The 13937-nt window shown below is 48.8% G+C and overlaps 1 protein-coding gene across 14 annotated transcripts in view; it reads left to right on the forward strand.

The window, feature by feature from the left end:
• Positions 1-1763: 1763 nt before the first annotated feature.
• The window catches only part of PPFIBP1 (PPFIA binding protein 1), a 96665-nt gene continuing 84491 nt past the window's right edge, over positions 1764-13937 (forward strand). For 10 of the 14 annotated variants that reach the window (XM_015868665.2, XM_015868700.2, XM_015868684.2 and 7 more), the window contains exon 1: positions 1765-1901. The gene's annotated coding sequence lies outside the window, so the exon portion shown is untranslated. Of the gene's footprint in view, positions 1902-13937 lie in introns of all 14 variants that reach the window. The other 4 variants (XM_015868745.2, XM_015868816.2, XM_015868811.2 and 1 more) reach the window with 2 other exon arrangements.

Here is a 13937-nt window from a genome sequence, read left to right on the forward strand (position 1 = left end):
TTGCATCAGCAGTCCTGGGGGGCTATTCCAGCTGAAAAATAACACTGAAAGAAAACAGTCATTTTTCCACTAATTCAGATGAGCAGAATGGGAAGCTGCTGGTCACTAACGCCAATGCAAAGGAGGGGCTGGCAGCACAGCTGTAGCGCTGCGGGACACGGCTTAGTGGGGATGAGCTGATGGTTGGACTAGATGATCTTAGTGGTCTTCTCCAGCTTTAATGATCCTATGATTCTAGTCTATGATTCTAACATGACGAGGAGATAGAGTGATGACAGGAGCTGGAGGAGCTGACATGCAAACCAAGGTCCTGTGTTGTACAGCGCTGTGGATATATCAAACACTCCAAGCACCACCTGCAGAAGACAGTGTAAGACAGTGTCTGTTGTACCGTCAAAATGCCTCCAGCTGCTCTTGAAACTCTAGGCTTACCACCGCTTACTGATCTGTAAGTGTTATGACTGCAAAGAGGGGAAAGATCTTTCCCTCCACCTCCTCAGGCAGTGAAAAATGCTGGGAAATGCTGCAGTTTGTCATCATCTCCCATGACCCTCACGGAGGGACAACTCAGATACTGTGTTTTCACAAAGGTAGAGAAAATCAGCCTTCCCTTGCAAACCAGCCTGGGGCAACAAGGGGTAAGCTGTTCTGGGAGATGAGAGATAAGCAGGCCAGAAAACCTTATCAGAGATTTGCCTTAACTTGCAGAGGTATTTTCTGTAACGCAAAGGCATTTTCTTGGACTGATAGTTGTTTGAAAGCTCTGCCCGCTCAGTTTGCTTTCAGGTGGATCTCACTCATATGCCGTCCTAACAAAGCCCTTCTGAATTAGGTGCTGTAAGAAGAATCTTTGCTTTCTGAATTAAAGGATTAATAAAAATGGAAAAGGAATTAACAGAAATGAACAGTTGACTCAGAAAGCAAAGCCTGCTGAACACTGAGCTCCAGCCGGGATTGAAAGCTGTCCCGGGTGTTTGTTAGGATGCAAATCCAGCTGCAGTCAGCCCTGAGATGGGAAATGGATGGAGAGCAGGACAGGGAGCCTCATGTTTGAAGCCAACAGCAAGATGAGGGGCAGCACCAGCCTTGATGGAATCAACAATGACTCAAGAAAATGAGCAAAAAACAATCGCCAAAATGGATGTCACAGGGTTGAAACTTGCAGTTGACAAGCATTGAGATGGGGGAGCTAAAGGCCAGCAGGCAGGGCCAGGGATTAGGGTCGCACAGCTGCATTTACTCCTTTTCTTGCAGCCTGTTCAATCTGTGATGTGCAGCAGCTCTGCGCCCTATGCCACAGGTAGGTAACCAGCCATAAGAATGTCTTTAGATCAGCTTCCCCCTGCGTGTGCTGTGCTTGAACAGCAAGCTGCAGGCTGCGTGTTTTGCTGAGAACCCCAAATCCTAGCTTTCCACACTATAGAATAGAAAGAAAACCACTTTTTAAGAAGCCGTGTTCAGAAGCGAAGCACGACCGAGTCACTTTTTCCACATACAAAAGCATCAGTCCTCGGAGGAGGGCACGGGAGGAGCAGCGTCCCTCAGCACAACCCCACAGCCCGATGCTCGACACTGAGGCTCAGACGCCCAAATCCTCCCGAGGCGCGAAGGCGGCGGGAGGGACCCCAGTCCCACCGCCCCCTCCTCCTTTCCCCGTCCGCCTCCTCCTGCAGACTGACTGCCGTCGGGCCCAATCGGCTCCGACCCGACCCGGCGCTGCCGCCCGCCCCGTCGGGGAAGCCCGGCCCCGGGGCGGGGTGTGAGGCGAGCGCCCGGCGCGGGGCGGCCCCGCTGGGTCCCGGCCGCCGTGTGCCAGGCGGGGTGCGGGCGGGGCGGGACGGAGGCCGCCCGGAGCCGGCAGAGGAGGAGGCACGGGAGCCCCGCGAGGGGTTTGGACGCGGGTAAGGGGGCACCGGGCGGGAGGAGGGAGGCGGTCCAGCACCGCGGGGGGGGTCTCGCCGCGCACCCTCGCCCTGAGGAGGCGCAGGGCCCGCATGGGGTGGAGGAGCGCGGGTTCCAACATCCCGGCTGCTCCGGGCCGAGCCCAGCGTGCCCCGCTGCATCCGGCGGGGCGGGCTGTGCCCTGAGCCGCTGGGAGTTACGCTGTGCCCGGGGAGCCGTGCGGGGCTGCGTCCCTATGGGCGGGATTCGGCGGGGCGCTGCGGCTACAAGTGGTGGGGAACTTCGGCCGGGAGTTGTGTCCCGAGCGGGAGAGTGCGTTTGGATGTAGGGCCTGGGGTTCCGGTGTCTTGTAATTATTTCTTCTGAGACTGTTTCTTTTAGGTCTGCGGCTGATACGGGCCGAAATAGCCGTGCTGGCTCACGCCCTGCTGGGTGCAGCCGTGGTAGTGAAAAGGTGCTTTGTAGATGTTTGCAGGGGGAAGGAGAGCTGTGCTGTTAGTGCTCCGCTTCGGTGTGCGGTCCTGGGCAGAGGTGCTTGGGACGCAGGTTCTGCCCGCCCTACTGGTGCTGGTTGTATCAGCCCAAAGACGGATAGAACCGACAGCAGGACGTGTAAGCGTGGTGTGGATCGAAATGGCAGCACGACCGAGCAGCGTGAGTGCCTGCATTCCAAAAATGAAGCAGCAAAAATGGGTCACCCAGAGCGAGAGTCTTTGTGCTTCCGTGATCGAGTGTGTCTGACAGCAAGAGGTTCCGGTGTGCGAAACCCAGATTTATTGCTCCCATTAAAGATAGTGGCCATCGCTTCAGATTTATGTTTGTGAAAGGCAAAAGTGGTTTAGAATTACCATAAAAACCTGAGCATGGATCTCATGGATGCAGCATGCACAGGTGGCAGAGACGTCCCACAAACCAGGTGAGCTGAAGTCTGTTTGAGGTCTCAGCTCCAAATGCAGTGGGTGTTTTGGTCTCTTGGTTTCTCTATGTCAGTAGGAAACGAGGAGCCGCAGCGCTGCACAGTTTGGGTGGAAGCCATCCCGGCAGAGATGATAGGATTTAGCACAGTTTCTTAAAGAGCTGTATGGTGTAGATCAGCTCCTAGCAGCAGGGGGATCGTTCGGCATTTACGTGAGGGTGACAGTCGCTGCGTGTCGTATGGCTCATGCTTTAAGATTGCTGCTGCTGTGCCTGGAGTACAAAGTTGCTGCTGTTCTCCTCCACGAAGGAGTTGCACGTGTTTGCCTGGCTGCAGAGTTGGGCCTCGAGGAGCCCTCTGTCTCTATAGCAGCACTGCTCGTGTTTTGAGGCACGCTGCCTGTGGAGCGGGGCACTGATAGGTGCTCCACTGCCGGGATGGCCTTCCAAAGTCAGATAATGGCAGGGGCGCCAGACAAAACACATGGGGCCAGATTCATGTGCTTTCTTGGTGAGCTTTGGGTTTTGCAGTTTGTCTGAAGAACATTTGAGCTGTCCTGTCTAGTGTGCACATATCTGCAGCAGGATAAATTGGTGAGTAACGTTTCTGCTTCCACTCACGGTGGAGTGCCTTGAGGTCGGGGGTGTCACACAAGGCAGGAGGCTCTGCTGAGTGTTATCTTCTTTTGCTATGAGTCTTCTTTCTGCTGCGGCCTGTTCTGCCTGCTGCAGTGTAAAACACGCTGTGGGAAGCGATGTTGTCCTGATGAGGAGGCCTGTGGAGGTGTCGTGGGAGGCCTTTCTTGCAGTAATTGGTGTTCCTGGAAATACAGATACTCTGGGAGACTGAGACTTGTTCTGCTGTGGTACTGACAGCCTGGTTCCATCACTTGTCCGTGCCGTGGGGGACAAACTGCTTTCTGCTTACCAGGCAGGTCAGGATGGCGTGAAGACATCTGTGTGAAGACATCTGTGTGAAGATGTGCAGACCCCCAGCGTTCTGCAGGTTGTTTTGTGTCTTCTTGTGCACAAATGGGGCTTCCGTGGTGTTTTCATCTTTCACCACATCAGGGAATCAAGATGGTTTCAGCGAGCGGAAAGTTCTTCCCCTGAAGTAAGAGGACAGAAAGCTTAGTCACTTTCTTAAGAGTGATGTGATGGCATCAAGATGGACCTTTGGCTTACTGGGGGTGCGCAAGATAGCACTGCTATCTAATTTAGCTGAGTTCTGCAAACCCAACTGATAGCTTCTGTGGTGCTTCGTATTAGGTCTCTGTATAGGTGAAGGAGCATGGGGTTATCTGGGCTATGGCTCTGATAATGACGGTCCAAAACATTCCCTTGACTCCTGTGGTGGGGGAAGAGCAGTTCAGGAAAGTAAGTACCCAGTTTGGAGGGAGGGTCTGCTAGTTTGGAGTAGTTCTTTGTAGAGAAAGAAATAGCCCAAATATTTGCCAGGATTTAGAGAGATAGTGGAGTGTCTTGGAAATTCTTGTGGTGTTAGAATTGAGGAGAGCCCCTGTGTCCCACTGCTGAATCTGTGGGCATTTTGGCAAGGTGCCGGTCCTGTGCCTCATCTCACAAATGGCCATTAGGTTGGCATACCCACGGTGGCTTCTTCTTGTCTGTACGACCTTTGTTATTTTCTGCCCTCAAAGCAAAACTCTGGTGTAGTTGCTTCTTTAAGGTTATTCAGATGTGTCCTGGCCCATTTTTGTATGGCCTCACTACATCCATAGCCTTGAAAAATGTGGAGTGGGTTGATTGGAAGGTTCAGGCAGGTTTTGTTGTGTTCACTCCTCTTATGTAGAGTGTGCATACAACTGTATGTTAAGAATAACTAAAAACACTTAGTACCTTAATAATAAAACCGATTAATGCCTTTTTATACTCAGGCTGAGCAACTCTCCCTTCTTCCCCCCCCTCCCCCCCAAGTTGTAATAGTGAGATCCCATTAGTCATCTCATTAGCAACTGTGCTCTTGGGTGCAGTCCAAGAGAGGTAAACTACATCGCCTACATTGTGTTTACTGCTGGTGTCTGTACCCAGGCGGTCACTTAATGTTTATTGAGCATGTACTATAAATTCACACCCTGTCCTGCCCTGTGATCACTTTGTTTTCATGCCCAGAGCTGAGCTGGTGTTCTGCAGTGTCTCCTTAACAGAAATACCGTGTCTTTTTCTCCTTCTTCACCCACCAATCCTTGCATTTGCACTGACTATTCTAGCTTCAGTAAGATAAGGGCATCAACCTGCCCTTGAGTCATGGTAGGAAAATGAGGAGTGTTGCTGGAAGATTCACTGTTGTCATTTAATCATTGGCTCTGGAATCAGTGGCTGTCACTGCTCAGGTAGCTCTTTGGAGGTGGCTGATGTATAAAGCACTATTTGCAGCCTGTCCTAGGAAAAGCTGCATGTTCCTTCTGTGAGATCACATCTCCCACCCAGTTCTTGAGAAGTCAGAGCCGGAATTCAGGCTTGATCTTTATGGGTAACAGTGTTTCTCTTGCTGCAGGGTTGTTTTCCAAAGCTGTTACATCTTTAACTTCATTCCTTTGCTGTTTATGTTAAGTCCTAACAGCCATCTCAGTGGGTTTTTCCTTGCTCTGAAGACTCTAGCAAGGGTGTTCAGTGATGAACGCTCTGCAAGGTGCAGGGAAGCATGCATCTAGTTTCTCTTTTTCACACGTTGGTGTATGTTTGGTCCAGCTTGGGCTGAGGATAGTGGATGTCTGTCATGTTTCTGACACTGCTGCCTAGATTGTACTTCGCTCCTGTGTAAAGGTTGGAAGTTTCACTTAATAGTTCAGTCATCACAGTGGGTTTGTTGTTGCTTGCCCACAGTTTGTGTTGCCCCTTCTGTGGGCATGTATGATTTCTCGATACCTTTAACTTCCAGAGTGTTTTGTTCCTTTCTGTCTTCTGTTATACGTGAGGGAAATGCTGCGTGTTAAAGCTTTATGCTTTTTCCAACTGCTGTGCTTCTGTTTCTGTACAAAGGCCGAGATAAACCAATTAGGTAGAAGAGATGATTTCTTTCCTCGGTGTTAAAAATACCTAGGTACAGGTCTCGACATTGGCTGTAGCTATAACCGTTCTTCTCCCTGTGCCCTCCTTGGCCATCTTCACTTGCTGCAGGAGAGGCAGAAGTGGAGGGGCTCTGGCTGTGCAGTGCAGCGTTGCAACCCTTGGAATGAATAGTATATCCCATTGAATGCTATTTGTGAGCAAAGGGCTCCAAGATCAAGTATGCTGACCCAAAAGTTGGTTTAGACTCGCACCTTTATGTAAGGACTTTTTCCTTCAGTGTTAATGGAGAGTTCAAGCCAGAGAGTCGAGCCAACTATTGCAGCATCTGAACTGTAAACTGGAGAATCTTTGCGTTGTCAAAGGCTGCCATCTAAGTAAGTCTCAGGATGATTTAAAATGTGCTGATTTATGGCAGTGCTTATCAGATTTTCAAAGCTTTCTCATCGCTCCAAATGTGGCAGGTTTGGGAGAGCAACTTTATTTTCTTGCTTTGTAACAGTTACGGCCAAGGAAGAGGAAATTATGATAATGATATGGACCTACGTGCCTTTTCTCAAGGTGATGAATTCTGAAACAAAACTCTAGGGGGGAGGTGTAATGTTCATTTTAAATATGAGGGTAGAATGCAGCTCCAAATAGTTCCTAGGATCAGTGGTACTGAAGGGAGATGCAACATATGTGGAGTTCAGTTGGTAAGAGAAAAATAGCTTTAATGTGGTGTAAAAGAGCAAACCGTCAAGTATTCCCCCCCCTTCCACACACACTCCCATTCCTTTCACTGTCAAATTGTTTCCCTGCATGAATGGCAGAATCAGGAGCACACGTGCACTTACTGAATTAGCAGAGGGATCTTGTTTTGAGTCTGAGGAAGGGCGATGCCTTCTATCCCATGATAGCTGTGCATGTGGCTGTTGATGTGCTCCATGTGGTGGGCATGCTCTGTGAATCCAGGCAGCTCAGGGCCCCGTCCAACCTGGCCTTAAACACCTCCAGGATGAAGTAACTATATTCTCTCTGGGCAGCTTGTTTAGTTCCTCACCACCCTCTCAATGAAAAATTTCCCCTGACATCTAATCTAATTCACCCCTCTTTTAGTTTAAAACTGTTCCTCTTATCTTGTCCCTGTCTACCCACACTGCTAGCTCATGTGAAGGGCCACAATTGAGTTCTTCTTCCAGTTTGTGTGCATATCTGGGATTACCCACACCCAAGCACAACTTGGATTCAGAGAACCTAGAATAATCCAGGAATTCTAGGTAGGTATTTGTCCTGAAGTCTTGACTTAGTGTTTTCTCTCCCAAGTGTATGTACACATTAACAGAGGTGGATGTGTTGGGCAGTCAAACCCCATAGGAAAGGCACAAGGGAGCTGGATACCTCCTGATGGGTTTAGGTGGTAGCCTTGTAGTGCCCCCTGAACTGCTTCCAAAACAGCATTAGTTAAAGGAGGTTATTTCTTCGCTCTTAACTGTGGGAAGTTGGTTTTTAGAACAGAGACCTGAAAAGGTTTGTCTATTCAGCTTTTTTTCCCTCTCTCTCTCTCTTAACCAAAGTTCATTTGACTTATGGCAGCACTTTTAATTTGCTGTGTTTTTAAAGGAAACATCAGGGCAAGGTTCAGAAATGCATATTTATGTTTCTTGGCTTAAGCATGGATCTAAGAACCTGTTTTTCTTATTTCAGCAAAGGAGATTTTCTTGTCTTAGGCAGGGCATTTTTTTCTGTTTGTGGTTTTCTTCCTTTCCAAAAAGAGCATGCAGTGGCTTACACTCATCTGACCTTCTTTTGAGTGTGAAACTTGTTATTAACAGGTTAGGACCTAACCAGAAGTGTCCTCTTGGACTTCTAACTTATATTGGTGTTCCTCCCACTGTGCAGTCTGGACTGGTGCAACTGTGACCACGCTGCTGCAGAAACATGGCTTCAGGAGCATCCTTAGGCCTGGAATTTGGACACCACGGGCATGTGCAAGGAGCAGCGGCAAATCCCTCATGGGTGAGGACGCTTCTGCAGCAGCTTGTCGTGCTGGCTGTCCCTCCATTTGCAGCATTGCCTGAGAGCATCCTTTTGGCGGACAGCTGTGAGGCTTAAAATGCAACGTGGAGATAAGAGCGTTGTGATTTGTTTTCAGGGCGGTGCTGGTAAACTTCCTGTAACTTGCTGGGAGAGATAATCCTGCAGGTTCAGGCTCCATTGTTGTAACTGGGTCTGAGGTGAATTTAAGAAAAATATTTTGGCTGAAAAGGCTTTTCCTCTCTGTTTTATCCAAAGGGAAAAATCTGTTTCAGGCCTGATATGTTGCTCTCATTATTGAGAGATTCTGAATGGGACCTGAATCTGTAATTACTTGCCTGTCCTTATCTGTGTGACACAGTGTTTCCCAGCTCGGTTGCTTGGGGTTTGGGATTGCGCGTCACAACATGTGGTCTTAAATCCACATATGCAGAAGTGTTTGATGTCAGAATGGCAAACAGTGTTTCCCTTGGTGTTCTTTTGGACATCAATGTCCTTCTGACCTCCAAAGGACAGGGTTTGTATTGCTTAGGGCAACCTCTTAGAGCTGCTGTTGGAAAGAAGAGTGAAGTGCAGAGGATGTTACCAGGATGAAGTCTCGCAGCATTTCTAGATCAGCTTGTTGGCTGCTTTTCTCTCTCCCTTGCACACTAACAGAACTGAGCCTGTGTCCTCAGCTTTGTGTTGGAACAGGACCACAACAGGCCTTGGAAATTGCCTCCTTTTCCATGGGATGGTGGCAGACAGAGCTGCAGGTGTTGTTCCTTCTGGACCTGGCTGGCAGGCTGTCCCTGCCACACGTTGTGTAGCGGTGGATGTTTGCTTCCTTGCTTGGCTGAAGTACTGAGTCAGTGCCTGGAGCTCAGGGGGCTTCCATGCTGCTGTCTGCATCTGAAATCCTTCTCAGCCTCCTTCAGCTTCCTGCTCTCATCTTTTGTGTGAAGCTCTCTCTTCCTTCCTTCAGTGTTCAAGAAGCAGCTGGATAGGGAGCTAGGAGATATGGTTTAGGGGTTTTCTGTAGGTATGGTAAAGGGAGGATGGTTGGACTAGATGATCTTATAGGTCCTTTCCAACCTTGTGATTCTATGATTCTGTGATTCTTTCCCTGCTCTTCCGAGGGGTTTTTACAAACAAATCAATAGCTGTCTAGTTATGACAGAAAGAAGAAGGTGGCAGCAATGTCTCCATGGCTACCTAAAAAGTACTTGCAAAATGCAACTGGAAGAGAGTGCCCTCCAATTATCTCTTACGTTCCTTGCATGCAGACTGAAAATTGTTTGCATTAGTTAAGTCATTGTTGCACGCTTGTCCGGCATTTGATTGCTGCAATAAACTTCTGTTCTTTTAACCTTGTGAAAAGGTTGAAAGGCTGAAAAAACGAGCTGTTTTAAATAGCAAACTAGCTGACCTGAACTCCTGGTAGATGAGCTGATTGTAAGTGCTCCAGCTTAATCCAGTTTTTCTCCTCCTTTCGTGTTCCGTGTAGCATCTGAAAAGAGACAGCTTGTGGCAAATTAGCTAGGGTAAGGCTACAAAAAGATTGAATTATTCCTGTTTGAACAGCTCCCAGCATGCGAGCGCTTGCTGGCTGATTTGTACATAATCTGTATCTTGGGTGAGCTTGCCAGAGCTGCCGCGATTGAGGGGAAAGCAAATAATTTCCAAGTGGAAACCTTGCCTTTGATGTAATGATGATTTATTCATTCATCGGTGAAAATACCACCGAGATACGCGAGCGGGAGTTGTGGTGAGCACGTGTTCGTGTTCTGACAACAAATGCCTGGGCCTGTTTTGTTTGGTGAAGAAAGAACAAGTGACATAACTGTCCTGCTCTGTCCTGGGAAGTCACTTTGCTCCCAGTGAAATCCAGCCCTGGTAGGAAAATGCAGTTGTCAAAGCATATGTGAGGTCGCACTGTGCGCGCTGTTGTTCTGAGTGCTGCTCCGCTCACTTCAGGGCACGGCACAAAAATAACAGGCAGCAGAGTCTGCCGTTGTTAGGCAGGGCTAATTGTACTGTCAGGCATCTGTAAGTGCAGGAGAAGTTGGAACAAGATAATGTTTCTGTAGGGACTTGCCTCAATACGCTGATTTATTGCAGCACCCCTTTGGGAGGGGAGGGACTGGACAGGGAGGGAAGTTGCCGTGTGTGGCAATAACTGAGGATCAGATACTGGTTGTTTAGGACAGTGCTTCCAGCTGAACTGCTGCTGCTAAACTGGAATTTGACCGTGATATTGCAGTTAATTCCTCTTTATACAAAATGTGATATGCCGTCTTTTTATGGCTGTGGGGATTCAGGCCTGGCCTCATTGTCACATGCAGGGAAGAGAGGAGTCCTGCCTTGCCTTACCCTGAAAAGTGACGGTCCTATGCCCTAATAACACCTGATACTGTCAGAGGACCAAGACCGAAGCAGTTGCTCAGACTAATGCTTGATTAAAAACAGCAAAGGAGGCCCTTCTACTTTTGTACCAGACATGCTCAGCTTGTTGGCTGCCTTTCTCTCTCCCTTGCCACTAACAGAACTGAGCCAGTGTCCCCAGCTTTGTTTGCTACTCCTGAAATTAAGGATAGGATCCCACTGTGGTCAGCTTGGAGTCCTTCCTTTAACCCTTCCTGTCTAGCTTGCATGACAGGGCCCTGAGGCAAGGGCTTCATCTCCCATCTCTGCAGTTTCCTGCCTGCATCTTGCCTGTGTTTACACAGAAGTGTGAGGGTAGCCAGAGGTTCTGCAGAGCCGGATAGAAGCCATACGTGAGATTAATCCCAGTGAAACTATGTTACGCCTTCCACGGTAAACAGGAGATTCAACATGTTGCATAGCTTTAAGACTATGAAGTATGTCAAGCCAATCCTCCTTCTACAGTTGGCTGTGCCTGTTTGACATCACGAAGCTCTGAGACGAGCCAGCGCTTCAAGTTCACTGTGTGGGCGTTTGGAAGAAGCGAAGATCCTTGGATGGGGTTTACAGGAGAGAACTGTAGGTGCCAGGAGGTGGAGTGGTGCCTGAGTTATGAAGTAAGGTAGCAAAACAGAGCAAAGACCTGTTCAAGCACAAGGCTGTGGCTGTGGGCTCGTGTGCTCCTTTCTGCGTAAGGGAAAGGCCAGGTTGCACGCTGCAGGCCATCCTGGAGTTGGTTAGCCTGCCTGGTAGGAGCTTGCTTATCATCTGGATGGGTGTGCTTTATCCTTGTACTCTACATTGGTTGAGCTGGCAGCAGTTCTGGCACAGATCGCATGAGCAGGGAAGTGTGCTGCATGGGGAGCTGTTTGGGGCTGCCTGTGGCCCTGAGCCTGTTGGCCAGCAGTTGGGTAAAGGTGTGGAGGAGCGTCTAGCAGGGAGGACAGCCTCAGTGGCCAGCAGGATTTCCCCTGGATGGGATCCAGGTCACCCTGCATTGCCACAGGATGGTTTCATACTGCACATCAGCAGGGGAACGTGACACAGTCCACGAGGCTGTGCGGGCTGAGGGCAGCTGTGATCCCGCACCCATAGTTGAGAGAAGGAGCAATTCTTTGTTGCACAGTGGGAATCACATGTGTTAGCTTTTCAAGCACGCTGCTTAGGAATAAAGGACAGAGGAAATGCTGCTGAAGGCAAGGAAGGATGTGCCAACTCTGTCCCATGCGCTGGTGGGGTCCCTCCTCCCCTTTAGTGCTTGCTCAGCATACGAGCACATTAACTACTTGTGGTGCATTTCCAGAGAGGAGGCTGCCTCTCAGGGCTTCCTTCCTATTGTAACTCATGTCTGAGGTGGATGGAGATGCTGTGCTACAGGCGATGATTCATGTCCAGCTGTGTGCATACAGAGGGAGAGGCATTACTTTGGCTTCTGCAATGACAGCTTCCTAAAAATAGTCTGAAGCCATGGACTTGACAGCAAAAGGAGCTGTCCCCAAAGTCACAGAATCACAGATCACAGAATCACAGAATGACCCGGGTTGGAAGGGACCTCAAGGATCATGTAGTTCCAACCCCCCTGCTTGGCAGGGCCACCAAACATACACCTTTACTAGATCAGGTTGCCCAGAGCCCTGTCCAACCTGGCCTTGAACACCTCCAAGGACGGGGCATCCACAACCTCCCTGGGCAGCCTGTTCCAGGGCTTAACCACTCTCCTAGTAAAAAAACTCTTGCTTGATGCATCTTTCCGATGGCATGCTGTGCAGAGACCTTGCCATATCCAAGTGCTGAATGAAAGCAGTGTGCTTTTGAGGAGGCAGAGCTAGGGCTGTCATGCCTGGCATTGCCATCACAAGGTCAGTATGGCAAAAGGGGCCGGGACCTCTGGTGGCCAAGGGCTGGCTTCATTTTCAGACAACAGAGTAAGGCTGATCACTGTTAACTTGCCTTCACGAGGCTGCGCTGGCTGCAGCTCAGCTGGGTTGTGTGAGCTTGTACCCAGGGACAAGCAGGCTTTAAGACTGAGAATCGACTGTGACTTCAAGCAAAGGGGGAGCGGCTCTCAGCTGTGCTCTCTTGGTTGTGTTCTGTTCATTGACGGTGTGGCTGGGAGTAGTAAGCAGTGGTGGTGGATTTCTGCACAGGCTTTTGAACAAGAGCTTGCCTCCAAACAGTCTGTAAAGCACCTACTGTAGTTCAGATTGCTGGTGTGTTGTTTTGCAAATTCAATTGTTGGAGAGCTCTTAGGAAATTAAAAGATGCTGTGCGTTAATTCAATTTCCTGCATAAGACGCAAGCTTAGATACTGGAAAGAAGTGCTGCAGACAATTAATCTGGGTTGAAGTACAATTGCCTTACCCGTGTATGTGCAATACTCCAAGGCTTCCAATAGCATAATGAGCAGGGAGAATGCATAGAAATACACACCAAAACCCATTCCTATAAAATGGGTCTATTTTAAAGAAAAAACTTTGTTCGTGAGGAACTGAATTATGGAAAATGGTCAAAAGGAGAGTGGAGAAAGCAATGGTTTCATTTTTGGGGGGTGATATTACTTTTCATCATCTTTTAAATGAGTTTGAAGCCATATTTCTCGTGAACCATCAAGATTCAGTGGTGATTTTGTGAGCATAAAGGTCATTGTTTGGGCTTTCTGGCTGGGTTCAGAGTTGAGGGGTCCAGATTCAGGACATAATGCCTGCTTGCCTTAGACAAGTGTAACTGCATAAATTCATTAAAAAAAAAACAACAAAACAGCTTAGTTGCTTTCTGAGTTTGTCCACAGGATATCAGGTTGTTGTTCCTTCCCATCTGTGCCCATGTTGGGGAAAACACTGGAGCAAACTTGCAGGAGGTAAGGATACCCAAGTGCTGCCTGCCCCTTTGGTGTCCTTGGAATGCTCTTAGTTGAGCTGTTGCCTTCATCTCCCTCTAAAGCAACTTAAAAGAGCCATATTCCAATTAGAGATGCGGATGGGGGGTCAAGCTAGGGGCACCGCTTCAGTTAAATGTTTCAATGTAGACAAGCTCTCTGCTAATTAGTCTGTTTATCTAAGTCCTGCAGCAGTTTTGTGTGTTTGTTGTGCCGTTTTCCTCCTCAAAGTCTGTCTCGTTTCAGAAGTGGCTGCCTATCAATAATACATCAAGTGATGCTCCTCAGGCTGTGTGTATTGTAAAATGTATTGTGGGTATAGCTGCTTGTACTGCTTCCAAACTCTTTTTATAGCAAGGGCATGACAATATAGGGTGGTTAATCATGAATTTAATTCACTACAGAGTAATGCCACTGTTATATATACCCGGTATGAGTGAAGCTGGGAGCAGGGGTGGTATGTATATGTTATCTAGTTAGCGCTCACTTAGCTCAGTGCTGTAGAAGAGCTTTCCTGTCGCTTGTCCCTGCCCCAGGCTTTGCTCTGCATTCATCCTGTGGGAAGCAGTTACTCATTCCCATTATGGATGAATGTTTGGGTGGTCACCTATCCAGGCCCTTTCTGCTCACCCCCCCACCCTACATGCCCTCCTGCTGATCTGAGCCCCTTTGGGTTCAGCACTCTGCTTGCACCGTGAGGGTGGCAGAAGCTGTTCCAATGGGGTGACCTCATTTTGCCAAGCTTAATGTTATGGGTCATAGGAAGTACCACTACATTTCTTGGTTCTTCCTTGTTGTT

The sequence above is a fragment of the Coturnix japonica genome, chromosome 1 (assembly GCF_001577835.2).
Source record: "Coturnix japonica isolate 7356 chromosome 1, Coturnix japonica 2.1, whole genome shotgun sequence".
NCBI lineage: Eukaryota > Metazoa > Chordata > Aves > Galliformes > Phasianidae > Coturnix > Coturnix japonica.